General features: G+C 37.4%; 2 long non-coding RNA genes across 2 annotated transcripts in view; one reads left to right on the forward strand and one right to left on the reverse strand.

The window, feature by feature from the left end:
* The window catches only part of LOC103100649 (uncharacterized), a 511533-nt gene that overhangs the window by 162202 nt on the left and 334751 nt on the right, over positions 1-14580 (forward strand). The window lies entirely within an intron of this gene.
* Positions 1-14580, reverse strand: part of LOC107649023 (uncharacterized) — a 66902-nt gene that overhangs the window by 34025 nt on the left and 18297 nt on the right. Inside the window, exons 3-4 of the long non-coding RNA XR_008918125.1 lie at positions 11328-11394; positions 7075-7160 (exon numbers count right to left, since the gene is read on the reverse strand). This is a non-coding gene — a long non-coding RNA (uncharacterized LOC107649023). The remainder of the gene's footprint in view (positions 1-7074; positions 7161-11327; positions 11395-14580) is intronic.

Below are 14580 nucleotides of genomic sequence, written 5' to 3' on the forward strand. Positions count from 1 at the left end.
TCAGATGACAGCCCCTCATATTTTAAAACAGCTAACAAGTCCCACCCCCATCCCTCTAATCTGGACTTCTCCAGGCCAAACAAGACCAATCTTCCTATGAGATGTATTCAAAGACCTCCACTTTGGGGCTACCCTGTTTCTTCAACCATAGTGCCTTAAAACTGAACATTATACTGGAAATGAGGACAGAATTCAACAGGACTTCTTTGACTTGATTTTTCCCATGTGGATGTGCACATGTATCGCCCAGATTAAATACACTTGAAAAATCAATATTCAAGAGAATTTACATTTATTATCACTCATTTGATCTTTTCTAAAGTCTTCCTCCAATGTCTCTGGGTGGTATAGACCCTAAGCTTTCAAGGGAAGAGCAAAGCTTCTGACTGCTCTTATCAAATGAGACAGTATTTATGAAGTGTTTAGCAGAATGCTTGGCACGTTTGTTGTTGTTCAGTCATTTTTTGACTCTTTGTGAGCCCATTTGGGGTTTTCTTGGCAAAGATACTAGACTGGTTGCCCATTTCTTTGCCTTGCTCATTTGATAGATGAGGAAACCAAAGCAGGCAGAATTAAAAGTCTTGCCCAGGTTCTTATATCTAGGAAGTATCTGAGGCCAGATTTGAACTCAGGAAGATGTTTTCCTAACTACATGCCCAGTACTCTATCTCCTCTGCCACCTAGCCTCCCTATTATGCTGTATTAATATTAAACTTTAATAATTTTAACAGGGGGAAGGCATAAGTATTTCTCCTTCAGGATACAAAACCCATGGCTCAATTTGATCTTAATATGACCCAAAGCCATCATTTTACAGATGAGGAAACTGAGAATTAAGAAAGGAAATAGAATGTCCAGGGTCATGAAGGGAGTTAGTGGCCTCTCCCACATCTTTTAACCTGCTAGCCAATAATTCTCTCTTCAAATTGGTCCCAGGATGTCTTATAAATCCCAAAGGAAAAACCTAGAAGCCTCCAGTTTGAATACATTGAAGGGAAAAATATCCCTTCTTTTCTCCAGGTGTAGACACTGTTCAAATGTGTTGGATCTTAGATACATTTGCAGGGAATCATTAGTCCTCAGTTTAGACTCTGCTCTTCCAACTGGGCTGAATAAGAAATTACTTCAATAGTTCTGATAGCCTGACTGATTGGGACAGGGCAGAGCAAGGTCCAGCTCTCCTTTATTTCATCTTTTCCCCACCCTGCTAATCAACCTTCCTTGTAAGAAACTAGCTGTTTCCTAGCAACCCCAAGTGATGTCTCTGGTTGGGATTTATTTTGAAGCTTCTCAGAATGACCCATTGACTTCCTGCTGGCACACTGGCTATTGCCTTGTGATCATGTTACCCTCCCAAGAGAGGTGGCATCCCCAGGATGACTGAGGCGGTGAAGATACAGACCTGCCAGTCATAGTGAAACTAGAGAAACTGAGGCAGCAGAAAGGTATATAATAGAAAGATTTATGGACAGGGTGACTGGGAACTGGGCTTCTAATCCCAGATTTGCCACATGACTTTTGGTTTGACTAAATCTCTGGCCATAATTTCCTCTCCTATAAAAGGAAAGACTTATATGAGATGAACTAAGGTGCCAGCTCTAGCATTCTATTTTTTAAGGTCTGTACTAACAAAGATGCCCTTTTCTAGAACACTTTAAAACTGACAAAAGCATTTTTCCCTTCAAGCCTGTGAAATGTCATGTAGTTACCATCTTACAGAGGAGGAAACCAAGTCTGGAAAAGGGTAAATGTCTGACTCAAGCTCATACAGAGAATAAGTGTCAATCAGAATTTGAACCCAGTTCTCCTAATTCTGTGTGCAAAAAGACTACATTGCCTCTCCAAAATACCAAGAGCTAGCATCCCAGCAGATAATACTAGGTATTTTAAGGTCTTTTGAGGCAAGAACACTTGAATTTAAATTTGACCTCAGACATTTCCAAGCTATTGTAACCTAGAGCAAACCATTTAAATTTTCCTGCCTCAATTTCCTCATTTGTAAAATGGGGGTAATGATAGCACCTACCTTGCAGGATTGTTGTGAAGATAAAATGAGGGATTTGTAAAAGTATTTTTGTAAACTGTAACCAATTATATAAATGCTGTTGTTGTTTTTATCATTCTATTCTTAGATTCCTTTCAGAATTCATTCTATATTTTAATATAGAATATTAAATAGAGTATTTTACTATACTTCCGGATCATTTGTTCTTTCTTCTAAAGTCTCTTCTGCCTCAGACATTCTAAGATTTATGATTCTAAAGTTCTTTCTGCCATCATCATGTACTCTCAATCTCTATGTTGCCTGATTGTGACTTCCTTATACAGTTATCCCAAAAGTCTTCATGCAATGTTAATTCAAAGTCATAAAACTTAAAACAGAACTAAGGCTTTGGGGTCACCCTGTATTTCTAAGATTATCAGTCCCCGGTTCTAAAGAGTTGAGTTTGTCTAAGTTCTCTGACATACTGGTCCAATGAGCTTTTCTAACACATTATTTACTTGCTTCTTTTTAGGAAGTGAACCCCACCAGGCACTTCCTGCTTTCCTTTTTATTATCTTTATAATTGATGTTTAATTTTTTTTATTTTTTCTCTTTGCTGACCTATACCTGTGTTAGGCAGACTTTTATGGTAGTATTTTATTTTTATTTCTGAACTTCAGCAGAGACCTTAGGGAAATGGGTAGCCATACTGCTTTCAGACCTCAACTCCTTTGTTTTATTAATTGATGCCTTTTGTCTTAATATTGCATTCATTTCTAAAAATACACTGACTCCCCCACCTAATTTACTTATAATGATTTCAGACAAGTTACATCATTTCCCTGTTTTAAATCCCTGGCTTAGTACAGTGGCTGGCACCTAGTAGGCATTTAATAAATGTTTATTGATTGACTTTATTAAAACCTGATATAGTGGCATAAAAAACAACAAGTTAGACCAGAAGATTTGGTCTCAAACTTCAGTACTACCACCTAACAGGCAATGTGATCTTTGGCAAACAACTTCTTTCTGATTTTGTCACTCAATTTTCTGCTCTGACACAAGGTTAATAGTACTTGTGCTGCTTGTCTTGCAAGGTTGTTGGAGGATCAAGTAAGATAATAATTACAGGTAGCATTTTATATAGCTCTTTAAATTTTACAAAGTAACTCCAAATATTATCTCAAGTTTTCCTAACAACATTGGAAGGTCAGTGGTATTATCTCCATTTTACAGATAAGGAAACTGAAATGGTCAAAATTTAGGTGATCTGTCTAGGATCCCACAGCTGGTAAGTATCTGAGATAGGGTTTGAACTCAGATTTTCCTTACTAGTGGTCTGGTTTTACTGTGCTAGATAACTGCCTAGATATTCTCTGAGACCCTTTCTAGCTCTTGACCATTGAATCCATGACCTTCCACTCTTCAGTCAATCCATAGGCACCCACTATGAGTCAGGCATTATGTTAGGAAGGGGGATTCAAAAAGAGCCAGAAGACATCCCTGCTCATGAGGAGCTCACAATCTAATAGGGGAGAAAACAAGCAAATGAATATATATATATATATATATATATATGTGTGTGTGTGTGTGTGTCTGTGTGTGTGTGTGTGTGTGTGTGTGTGTGTGTGTGTGTGTGTGGACAACTTCCATACAGGATAAAAGAGGACATAATTAAGGGAATGAAGTTACTATCTTCTACTTCTCCTTGGCTTTCTCTGCCTCGTTCATTTTTCTTCCTCTTTTCCATTCTGAGATGTTATCTCTTCATTTTCAAATAAATTTCAATTGCCATTGATCTTGGTTCTAGTTTTCTCCAAACCTGGCATCCAGAGTATTTATATAGTAGTGCCCTTTAAATGAAAACATGAGCATAGAGCAGCTATAAATGAAAAGATGCCAGTAACAAATCTTTTGGTCAAGCAAAATATGCTTTTCTAAATTGAGTAGTCATGCCCCTCCCTCCTCCAGTTTATTTTGTGAGTTAATATTTTTCCTATATTGAGGTTTCTTAAGGTAGACTTGACCTTTGTCATGTCGCCTAGAATCTTGGCCCAAGTCTATTAATATAGCTTGTAATTGAATGGGCCTTGCCTTTCACTCTTGGAAAGAGATGGAAGGCAATCATTTTAAGAATCTATATAATTCCAATCCAAGTGGTACAAATAGCTGAATTTCTTGATTTCATATGATCCTATTGCCTAGAGAGAACAGTGCCTGATCCATCTGATAGTTTCCAAGTTCTTCCATCTTAGAGGGGTGCAGTCTGAGCTCTAAGTGTGAAAAGGTGAAGGTTGTTGCTCCTGCCTTTTGCCTTTGGGCATCCTATATCTCTTGATTTGAAAAACCCTAGGTATGATCTCATTCAATATTATTATTTTGTGTGTATTTATATCCATATACATATGGGGAGGTAGGGAGGGAAAGAAGGAAGATATGTGTATGTGTGTGTGTGTGTGTGTGTGAGAGAGAGATAGAGAGAGAGAGAGAGAGGCAGAGTGGGGGAAGAGATGGAGACAGAAACAGAGAGACAGAGAGAATATGAAAGTAATATTAACGAAGGGAAAGGCAGGAAAGCTGAAACTTTTCTCTGTGCTTAACTTCAGAGGTGGGCTCCTAGATACAATTTTGTTTTTTAATACCTTGCCTTAGTTCTGTTATGCAGTGGCTTGGAGAAGGATGGAATGGTTGAAAGTGTCCAATCCCTATTATTTCCCTCTCCCATTCCAATGAACAAAGAGCTGAATACTGTCCAGATAAAGAGGGGTGATGGTCTTTGTCAGACAACATACAGAGCTTTTTATCCAATGCCACATTTTAAGGGGAACACTGATAAATTTAAACATATATAGAAGATGGTGGTCAAGATAGTTATTGAATTAGGAAGTCATGCCACAGCAAGAACCATTAAAAAATTGGGTAGACTTAGCAAGGAAAAAAGACAGAGCAAAACACATCTTTAAATAATTTAAAGTACCATCCTTTGGAAAAGAGATCAGACTTCTGGTCAGTGCTAGAGTGTAGAATGAGGATGGAGATAGATCTCAGCTCAGTAAAGAAAACTTCTTAACTGTTCAAAGATAGGACAGCTGGGTAGTACCATGGATAGAGTGCCAGGCCTGCTGTCAAAGAGACTCATATTCCTGAGTTCAAGTCTAACCACAGACATCTTCTAGCTATATGATTCTGGGCAAGTCATTTAATCCTATTTGCCTCAGTTTCCCTCATCTATAAAATGAGGTAGAGAAGGAAATGGCAGACCAGACCAGCATCTTTGCCAAGAAAATCTCAAATGAAATCATGAAGAATCTGACATGACTAAAAAGGACCAAACAACAACAAAAGATGGAATGGATTTACCCTTCTCCCAGGACCTTCCATTGAATTCTCTATCATTAGCACTGTTTAAATTGGAGACTAGATGGCTATTAGAGATGTAGCAGCAATCTGCTCAGATGTAGGATACCTTCTGGTATACATTCAAATGCTGAGATTCTTTAAGTCTGAGTTGTTGTTGAATAGTTTTTTCAGTCATGTCTGACTCTTCATGATTCCTTTTGGGTTTTCATGACAAAGATAAATCTGAGGCTGGATTTGAACTCAGGAAGAAGAAGCTTCCTGAATCCAGACCAAGCATTCTGTCTATTGTTCTACCTAGTCACCCTAAACCTGAGTGGGGGAACAAATTAATCCCACCTATTTTCCTCCCTTTTTTCTGTCAAGGGCATGATCATAATGGCAAGTTACCTAGGCTTACAATTTTAGGTAAATGAGTCTTCCTAACTCCAGGCCCAATACTCTATCCACTGTGTCACCTCGCTGCCTTGATTTATATGGTTTATATTTATATAATATTATATTATTATAATTCTCATAATATGCATTCAATATATATATTACATAATTTCAAATATATAGTTTAATAATGATATGTAATATATAATAATATATATACATATGTTTACATATATATATATTTACTCTTCCTTGCAATCGATTTTAAGGTCCTCGGGAACAATAGATATTTCATTATTGCCTTTGTATCCCCATCAAGAAGCTCAAATGTAATGTGTCTACTAAGTGTTCACTAAATCTTTAATAGGGCCTTTAAGTCTGCAAAATTCTTTGATCCTTATAACTTTTCAGTGAAATAAATACTATAAAGATTTCTGCCTGCTAATTATCTATGAAGACGGCAAGGTTCAGGGAGGCTTCTTCATGATTTGCTCATTTTCAAACAGTGTCAGAGGTAGGATTTGTACCCAGATCTTTCCTACCCAGAAGTTCAACACTTTCCATTGCCCTATTCCAGGAGACTTCCTTCTTGTCAGAGAGAGAGAGCCCCAATTCAAGAGCCCCTCTTTTTTCAAGCAGAGGATTTAGCATACATTTATTAAACAGTTACTATGTGTCAGGCACAATGCTAGACAGTAGGAATATAGGTACAAACATGAAGTAGTCCTTCACTTCTAGAAATCCACCTTCATTCATTGAGGGAAAGCCATGTAGGCAAATAACTGAAAACTAAATATGGGTATCCCTTCTACATCCTCAGGGTTAAGGGAACAGCACCCCTACCATCTGGAAAATCCATGTGAAATTTTTTGACCCTCCTTTTATACCAAAGAAGAAGTCTGAATATTTTTTTTTTCTTTAGGGAGTATTTACATTACCTTACTGTAAAATTTGGGTTAAGTTTTGATCATAGGCTATATGGCTTCCAAACTTTTTCTGTATTATCAACTGGTCTTTGTGTGTTGTCTAGAGATTATGCAAAACTTCCCCAAAATTCCCATTTAATTTCTTATGCCAACCCATGATATATTTAAACAGTGATGGGGAAAGATATGATGGGGAAGGGATCTTATATTTTATTAGAAGAAAGAATATGTATAAATATAAATACATTATTACATATTATATGTCATACATTAATTATATTTTAATGTATATATTTGACTTATAAAATATATGTCATGAGAATTATACATATATTATAAAAGTAACTATAAATTATAATTATTATAATTTATAAATATGATTGTTATGCTATTATAAATTATAAATATGATGTTGAGAAAGAAAAATACCTTAAAATGGTTAAAACTGGAATATTCAGGAAGGTCCTTTTATAGGAAGTAGCACTTAAGCCAAGCCTTGAAAGGATCTAGGCATTCTAGGAGACAAGAGAGAGGAGGAAGAATACTTCAGTCATGGTAGATAAACTGAGGAATGACACTGAAGTAGGAGAAAAAATATATAAGGAGAGGAGCAAGAACTTAGCGAATAGTCTAGAACATAGAACATTTGCTTACATTACGAAGTGTGGAGGGAGAATGTGAAATTAGGATAACTGGTTGTATTCAGATTATAAAGAATTTTGAAAGCCAAATAGTCCCAGAGGTATTTTATCACAGAGGTAGGAAGGAGCCAATGACACTTCTGGAGCAGGGCAGCAACACTGTTAGACTTGTGCTCCAGGAATATCCATTGAGTATTTGTGTGTACTGAAGAGGGGAATCTAGAGGCAAGAGACCAGTGAGGTGGCTACTGCAGTGCCCTCACCAGAGACCATGGGGCTGCCATATGAATGGAGAAGAGGCAGGTTGAAGAGATGTTATAGAGCAGTGGTTTGAAACTCAAGTAGAACTGGGGGCCACTAAACCAGAAAAAAGGATCCCAGGGAGCTGCATATTGACTTGGAAAAGGACTTAACACCTCTATATTGTACTGTATTTTTCTTTACCTCTTTAAATATTTCCCAATTTCATTTCAATATGGTTTCTGCTGCACTGGGGTATATTGTGGTCAATACACAGCTATGACACCTTTTGTAGAGGACAAACTCAGTAGGGAGGTTGGAGGAAGTTCCTTTTAAAGTTTAATATTCTTCTATTTCTCACCTGAGATTTCCTTATCTGTAAAATGGGAATAATAATGGCAACTATTTCCCAGGGTTGTTTTGAGGATAAGAAGAGACAATATTTGGGATTCTCTTCACAAACCTGCTAGCTATTATTCTTGGATTCCAAATGGCAAGGTGGATTCTAAATCCAGAAGTTCATATGATGTATTCTAGTTCCATCCATAAGGATTTCAAGTCTTCCTGCCTCCTTTCAAACAGGCACCAAAATACTCCCTTTCAGCAGTAAAGTCTTTAAGAAATAGAACTGCTGAGGCAGCTAGGTAGCTCAGTAGATTGAGAGCTAGGCCTATAGACAAGAGGTCCTGGGTTCAAATTTGACCGTAGACACCTCCTAGATATGTGACCCTGGGCAAGTCACTTAACCCCAGTTGCTTAGCCCTTACCACTCTTCTGCCTTGGAACCAATACTTACGATTAATTCTAAGGCAGAAGGTGAGAGTTCTTTTTTTTTTTTTTTAATAAAATAAAAATAGAACAACTACAGGCCAGATGGATCCATCCCCATGCTGCTATGTTGTTGGTCAGGACTGAGACTTGTCATTCCTGTCATTGATGGAGCTCAACAAGCTTCAGGCAGCAATATGATTTACAAAATGCCATTAGGCTTGATAAGGCAGGAAACGATTTATTATATTTTCAGTTTAAGTAGGACCTAATGTGTCGTTTCCATTTGTATAACACTTAGTGGAGGACTGAGGGGTATTCCTTCCTACCAATCTTTTTTTTTCCTCTCTCCACTAAGAGCTGGTTAGAACTCATGTGCTAATGGGAACAGCAGCACAAATCGATGGCAGTCATAGTGGCAGCCCCCATTGCCACAATGCTTTCACTTTTAAAGAGCATGAGGGTGGTAGCATAGAGATGGCCATTGTCCTTCGACAGTGAAAAAATATGCACTTTAGAGAAGAGACAGGACTTGTGGAAGGTCCTAACAATTTAAAGATCCAGGACCTTGACTCTAGAGTCAATGCACTTCTTTTCTTTTAAGTACTTACCTTCCATCTTGAAATCAATTCTAGATATTGGTTCCAAGGTAGAAGAGCATTAAGGGCTAGACAATGGGGGTTCACATAGCTATGAAGTGTCTGAGGTCATATTTAAACCCAGGACCACCTATCTCTGGCCCTGGCTGTCTATCTACTGAACTACCTAGCTGACCTCTCAATGTGCTTCTTATTAACATTCCTTGAATAGCAATCAGTTCCCACTACATAACAGTTGGAAGCTTAGGAATTATTGATGTCTAAGGTGGTAGAGGGGTTAAGAACGATGACAGAAGGTTGACTGTTTTGAGTTGGTCTATTTTTTTAAAAATGCATTGATGAATTTTGGGTTCCCTGTATCACCCCTCCCATAAGAACAAAAAATTTTATAAGTTTTTCTGGTTCTTTTTGTGAGAATAGGGAAATATGAATATCATCTAAAAGTATGGTTAGGTAGATTTGGAAATGGTTGAGAATATGAGCACAAAGAGTACTCATTAATGGTTTGATATCATCTTGGAAGGAAGATTTCAGTAGAATCCCCAGAAATCTACACCAGTTAAAAATGTTATTGTTGACTTGGATAAAGTCATAAATGGCAAAAAAAAAAGCTCAGTGCATTAAGAAACACACTAGCTGAAAGAGATATTGTTCTGTGTGATCTTAGCACGACAGACCATTGGGAGTTAAAACGAAATTTGATGGAAATAAATGTAAAGCCTTACATTTCAGTTCAATAAATGAACTTCATGAGAGCAAGATGGCAGAAACAGGTTAGGCAGCAGACTGTCTAAAAAATAGATCAGAGGCTTTTAGCGGAATGCCAGGTCAACACAACTCAGTGGTTTGATATGGCAGCCAAAAGGTTAATGCAAGTAGATTGCATTAAGAGAAACATAACTCTGAGGAATGAGGATGCAATAGCACCACTGTATTCTTCCCTCTTTTTTATTTAGTTATTTTTTATACCTTCCACGTTGAAACATTTTTTGTAACGAAGAAAAATAAGTAAGCAAAACTTACTAACAAAGCAGAAAATACCCATTTCTGGCAACATATGCAGCTTTCCACTCAGGCAATGCCTTCCTCTCATTCAAGAGTTATTAGTCAGTCAGTCAACTAGTATTCAATAATTATCTTCTATTTTCCAGGCACTGTGAAAAGTGCTGGAAATGTATTTTATCATCTCTTCTTTGGGACTAATATTAATCTTTCAATTATTTTGAGTTTGGCTATCTTTTAACATTGCTTTTGCTTATATTATCTATTTTGTTTTTGCCTGTTTTATATTGTCTATATTGTATTTCTAGTTGGGCATACTTTGTTCTTTATTCATTCAAAAATTACTCACATTTCTTATAATTTACCAATTCTTATGTCTCTCTCTCTCTATCTATCTATCTATCTATCTATCTATATATATATATATATAAACTCAATTTATTTCACCATCTTCTATTTGATGAGTACCTATATAATTTCTAATGCTTTGTAGCCCAAAAGCACAGTTATGAATATACTGCTACTTATAGGTTCTTTCTTTCTGTCTTTGATCTTTTTGAGATATATGGCTAATTGTGGAGTTGCTATTGCAAAAGGATATCAACTGTTTAGTGAATCTTGTATATAATGCCAAATTGTTTCCAAAATAGTTGGACTAAATTACAGATCCACCAACAATGCACCAGAGTACTTCTCTTCAACTATTCTTACTTTGACCATCTCTATCTTTTTTCATTGTCAAATCTGATGAGTATGTGGTGATACTTAAAGAGTTGTTTTAATTAGAGTTTTCTTATAATTAGTGATTAAATGTATTTTGTATAGTTAATATTTTACATTTGTTTTGAAAAGTCTTTTTTCATACCCTTCTACCATTTATACCTATTGGAGAATGGTTCATCATATTTATTTGTATTAATTTCCTACATATTATGGAGAGTAGACTTTTAGCAGTTATACTTGATGAAAATATGTTTTCTCAGTTCATAGTTTCTCGTACATTTTTAGCACATCAATACTGTTTGTGGATTCAGAGCTCTTTAGACTATAGAGATCATCTAGTCCATACTTCCTAAAGCCACAAAGGTTCAATCAATCAAAAAATATTTATTAAGTGTCTACTGTGTCTCCTTGTAAAGCGTTTTGTAAGGCTCAACATGTCATATAAATGCTAGCTAGTTTTATTTTATTATTGTTGTTGTTGTTATTGTTATATAGAATCTTCTGACAGCATGTTTTGGATCCAGTCCCATGACAGTATCTCCTACCCAGGCCTCCTTCCCACTAATGGACTCACTTGAGGTCCTCTACCAAGAGAGATAAGTTTCCATCAGTTGGGAAATGAATACATTAACCAAGCTAACAGGGGTCACAAAAACAAATTCCATTTTTCAGTCTCTGCATGGGAAGAACACATTGCCCATTGTAGTACCTGCACAAACAGGCTATTCTGTGGCAATGGACTGGCAGGCCTTCTTGTTCCAGCAGATTTTCTTTTCCTGAAAAACATATTTATTGTCAGTTAATCAAGTAAACCTACATTCTTTAATGCTGTGCCTTCCCAGGCATCTCTGTTTCAGTTTCCCTAGAGTAAGGAAAAGGAAAGATTCCAGATCTGAGCTTTTCTGAAGTTTTTACTTTCTTGGTCTTATCTTCCAAAGGAGGCTGGTGCCACACTTGGACAGGAAGGAGGAGAGAGTTAGGGCATCTCTGTGACCTTGCAGACCAACCACATGGGCAGGGATCTTCTACCAATATGTTCTAAAAACAAAGAAACGAATCTTCTTTTCACTGAGCCAGAGTACATCTAGATTGGTGAGAGTTTAGAATTGGCATCAGAAATGAAGGATGATAGACATATAATCTGGAAAAAAAATTAATGTTTAAAAAAATACTCAGAGGGATGATTAGAGATCTCAGCAATTTGAATGCTCTCTCCAGCAATCATTCTTGTTCAGTTGTTTTTCAGGTGTGTCCAACTCTTTGTGTCCCCATTTTGAGGTTTTCTTGACAAAGATACTGGAGTGGTTTGCCATATATGTGCCTGTGTGTGTGTGTATATATATAATATTATGTGTATATAAATTGTGAAAGGATTTTTTTTTGTCTTATCTTAATCAAGTACTTGGGGTGCTCCACCCTTTTAACTTAATCAGTCAGGAACTTGTGAATCTTTTTGATAAGAGTTCATACCCTCAGGGGATAGGAGGTGGATCCCACAGACACTGACCCCTGGGCAGTGCTAGGCAAATTGAGGGACTTTGGTTGTTTCCAGAGATGTGATAGGCAGTGAAAGGAAGGAAGAAACAGAGAGACAGAAAGTGAAGTTGAGAAAACTGTTTATAAAAGCCAGCCAAAAGCATTCTGAGTCACTTCTACTTCTTTTGCACTGGTGGCTCTTACTGAGGGAGGACCTCTGCGTTGGTGTCTCTGTTAGATTCTTCTGCATGGTACTTCTACACTGGAGGACTTCTGCTTTGGAGGCTGAGACTCCTGGACTCCTCTGACTGGAGATTGGAACTTTGTCTGGGAGGAGCTAGATTTCTTTAGAGCACACTTAGAGTGGTAGACTAGACAATTCCCCTATCATCTTCCTACATTTCCCTCTTTACTTTCTCTACCCTGATGTAATAAAGCTACTAAAGCTGCTAACAGCCTGGTGACTTAAGAGTTAATTTTATAAATGGTGACCACAATGATGTTTTAAATTCTTACGTATATTTGTCAAACTCATTTTAATTATTAAAATAAATAAAATTATAGATATAAATATATACTTTTTTTAAAAAAGGAAAGAAACTAAGAATCAGGAAAGCTCATTAGTTTGTTGTTTTCTTGAGGTCATAGGATCATAAAAAATGGCCCAAGTAGAATAGGTGAATCTACCCAGGAATATAGCCTTGAATGTGACTTACCTTCTTAGGAAGGCATCTGCAACAGTCAGCAGAACCCAAAAGGTTTGAATTAAAGAGGGGAAAAGATGTCACTCAGAAGGAAGGACAACTGAAGTATAAACTAGCTGATTATAAAACTATGGTATGTTAAGCCAGGAAAGACCTTAGTATGTTGGATTTTAAACTACTGAACAACAAGAAATATGCCACGAAACAGACATTTATTAAAGTTACTATAGGCAGAGCCAGAGTGGATTTGGGGATTTTAGGGGACTGTAAGCTCAATACTAGTCATCATCATGATGTGGCAAACAAAAAGCTAATGAGATCTTTGTATAAAAAAAGAGATTATACAGAGAAACAAAAGTGAGAGTCTTACCAGTTCCATCTCCTAGTTAGTTAACACCTGAAGTACAGGGTGTGCCCAATGTTTTGGTGCAATATTATTTTGGACTGAGTTCTGAGCATCACATTTCAGGATAGGCCTGGATAAGTTAAGGTGTACTAGATGGGAGATAATCAGTCTGGCCTGGAACCCATGACCTATGAGGAGCAATAAAAGGAACAATGGATGTTTAGCCTGAGGGAGAAATGATTACTGCCTTCAAGGATCTAAAAGGCTGTCATTTGGATGAAATATTAGACTTATTCTGCTTCAGCCCAAAGTGCAGAATTGGGAGAAGTAGGGGAAATTATAGGCAAGTGAATTTCAGTTCTCTATGGGTTAAAAGATATTTATCAGAGCTCTCCCAGAATGGAAGGAGCTGCCTTAGCAAGGAGGGGGTTCCCAGTGGTTTGGGTCTCAGAGCAGAAAAATGATTGGCCATTTTTCAGATGTGGCAGAAAGAATTCTCCCTTTCACTTAAGGTTTGACCTAGATGATCCCCAAGATCCTTCCAACATTGACATTCAATCATTCTCCATTGTTGTTGTTGGGATGTTTGAGTCATGTCCAACACTTCATGACCCCATTTTGTATTTTCTTGGCAGAGATACTAGTGTGGGTTGCCATTTTCATCTCCAGCTCATTTTACATAGGCAGAAACTGAGGCAAACAGGATTAAATGACTTGCTCAGGATCACGTAGCTACCAAGTATCTGAGACCAGATTTGAACTCAGGTCTTCCTGATTCCAAGCCCAAAACACTATCTACTGTACCACCTACCTGCCTTACTCTATTTCCCTAATGTGACTAAAGCACCAACCATTTTAGGTCTACTATCATCTGTTGTAACTGAGACCCCTGCTATGTTTTCTATCTATTGTTCTATTTCCCTTAAAGGTCTCCACTCAATGAATAACTTTTCTCAATCTCTTTGACATCATTGCTGATGGTCCTCCCTTGTGGCAATCAGATATAATTTCTCATAGTGCTTTGTTATCCTCCTGTCAGTATGAAAGCCAGGAGAATTGTGCTTGAGCCCCCATTCCTGTATGGTTCCTCTTATACCAGCTCCATAAGCATAGGGAGATCATAGCTGTTTTTAGCCTCTTTCCCCCCTCAAATTGGGAAGTGGGTACAGAAGGGAACAAGCTTTTACTAACTGCCTACTATATGCCAGGCACTGTGCTAGGCATTTTACAATTTTTATTATGTTCATCTTTGCAACCTCCCTAGCAGGTAGATGCTATTATGACCCCCATTTTATAATGAAGGAAACTGAGATGGGCAAAAGTTAAGTGACTTGCTGAGAGTCACAGAGCTGGGAAGTGTCTGAGGTCAGATTTGAGCTCAGGGTTTCCTGACTTCAGACGCAGCATTCTATCCACTAAGTCATCTGGCTTCCTTT

The sequence above is a fragment of the Monodelphis domestica genome, chromosome 4 (assembly GCF_027887165.1).
Source record: "Monodelphis domestica isolate mMonDom1 chromosome 4, mMonDom1.pri, whole genome shotgun sequence".
Classification (NCBI taxonomy): Eukaryota; Metazoa; Chordata; class Mammalia; order Didelphimorphia; family Didelphidae; genus Monodelphis; species Monodelphis domestica.